This window comes from Ostrea edulis, chromosome 4 (genome assembly GCF_947568905.1).
Source record: "Ostrea edulis chromosome 4, xbOstEdul1.1, whole genome shotgun sequence".
NCBI classification, from domain to species: Eukaryota; Metazoa; Mollusca; class Bivalvia; order Ostreida; family Ostreidae; genus Ostrea; species Ostrea edulis.
Genome location: NC_079167.1, coordinates 86,507,041 through 86,509,579, shown reverse-complemented (window position 1 = coordinate 86,509,579; position 2,539 = coordinate 86,507,041).

The window sequence follows — 2,539 nt, the reverse complement described above, 5'->3', positions numbered from 1 at the left end:
CTGTCTCTAGCAATCCTTGAACATCACGTGGGAAATCACTGTTGGTATTTCCCCTTACAAACATTTCACATTTGGCGGGTATAGTCACTGTTTCAGTCACGTGAATGCGTGCACATGAATTGTGTAACTTATCCTCATTAACCAAACCGATTTCACCAAAGTATGGTGAATAAAGATATCCGGCGTTTATGTCCATTATGGCCTCGTATTTGGCCAAGAAATCAAGTCCAAGAATGCCGGACAAATCTCCGAGGTGTGCAACAACCATGGGTACTGAAAATACCGCGTCATTGATACTTAAACTAAGATCGGTCTTGCCCTTTACAGACAACAAGTCTCCATCGGCGGTAGTTAAACGAGCCTGTAGGTCTTCTAGAGTTTTATTTAAAAATAAGGAATCAAATATTTCATTTGAAATCAAACTCCAACTAGACCCAGTATCGATTAAAAAGTAAATATCTTTCTTACAAATATTTGCTTTGACAAACCAGCAACTTTTGGAAATGCAATACAAACGAGCGGGAAGGTCTTGTTTTGGCCTAATATCAACGCAGGGTTTATCGGGGGCTGGGCTTACGGCCGTGAGCTCAGTCCTTTTCCGATTAAATGACAAGAGTCATTTTTCTTTCCACCCACATCTTTAAGTTTGGGGTTATTCTTTGGGCATTTAGTACTGATGTGTCCCTTTTCATTACATGAATAACAGACTATTTCGCGACTTCTATTGCGACCAGGTCGTCTGTCATTATATTTGTCATGTTTTGAATGTCTATAGACTTCAGCGTTTTCTGTATCATTTGTTGGATGGATTCTTCCGGGTTATCCAGGTTGATATGACCACTGTAGTCATTCTTCTCTGGCGGCGGTAGAACAGCACGAGCAAAACCAACATGTAGTTTCTCGGTATCACGCGGTTTTCGTGGGGTGTTTTGCGAACCCTAAAACGACTCGAATTCGAGTGTCAAAGATATAGCGCGATCTAATGTAGTGGGATGTGAAAACTGAACATATTGTTTTAACTCCAGTAACGAACTGTTCGACTGTGAGGCTCTCACTCATTTCCGAAGGAAATGTTGGAAAAGCACGACTAGCTAGTCGTCTTAGCGAATAACCATATTCCGCTGCTGTTTCGTCCGATTTTCTCCGTCTATTGCGGAAGTCGCATCGGTATGAGTTCTCGTGCTCAGGTGGCGAGAAGCGTTGAGTAAGCGCGCATTTGAGCTCAGAATAATCATTCATTTCTCTAATTGAAAGCTCACTAAGAACTCTTTGCGCTCGACCTCTTAAACTCATAGCCAATTGTGTAGCTTTCTCTGCATCTGTCCAATCATTCCACATAGAAACCTGTTCGAAATGACACAGATAGTAGGTCCATTCTGTGTTTTCTCCATTATATACGTCAGGTTCCTTATGTTTTCTAAAGCGATCGCAAGTACGTACTTCTGGTTCAAATTGATCTCCATAATCATTAAGAAAACTATATTTTTTTGTATTCCTACCCGGAGGAGTGTTACAGACATTAAGTTGGTCTATACCAGTTTTATTTGAGTAAAATGGAGGTGGTGAACTATCTTTTGTTTGTCTTAAATTAAGACCGGAACGCCTTTCCATACTTTCTGTTTTGAAAGTCACGTGATCAATGGATTCGTCTGCTTTGTTTGTTTACTGTTGAAAAACATCTGTTTTCTGAACTATCAAATGGACAGTTGATCTTATCTTGGAAATATTCGGTATTATTGGGAACTTTCGCATTAGAAATTTCTGATTTGTGTGTACGTTCCATCGACAATGAAGGCGACAGCGACAAAGGAAGTGTGTCGTATGCCGAATCGTTGACAAGTAAGTTAGACCTACGTTTCTCTGACTTCGTAACCTCAGAAACTATATCTGTTTCTTTACAATCCAATGGACAGTTTCTTCGACAATCCGAAAACTGTTTAACCGATTTTTCCTCGCGTTTGTACAGGAAACTAGGTGCCAACCATTTTAAAACAAACCAAAGCCCATCCCACAATGACATTGTTTACAATTGACACGTCAATCGACGTAATAAAATCCTATGATTCATATATAAAAACACTGAAAGTGCTCTAGATCCTCGGAACGAGCCCCCAAAATATCTATGTAACGGGACTGTCTAGGGGTTAGTCCCGTACAAGATTTAACCTCCGAGTCCAATATGAAGGATGAAGAGATTTCCAGTGTTTTAAATGATTTACATGTATATAGTATAAATATATTAAGTTAGACAAATTATAAATATAAACAAGAAAGCTTGAGAGGGAGTGTGGCTTTCAAATAATTACCGTAATTTTGCCCCTGCCCCGAAATGCTGCTTATCAGTAAATCAATCAAAATTTTTGTCTGTCTGTCTCTGTGTCTAACGTTCTTTATATACTAATCTAAAACCCGGCCGGTCCGAAACCCGGCCGCGCCCAACCCGGACGGGCTCCAAACTAAGGGAGTTAACTCTAAATAAAACAAAGACTAATAATGGAAAGTACCTAACGCTAAAAATACATTATCAAGCAAAATATAT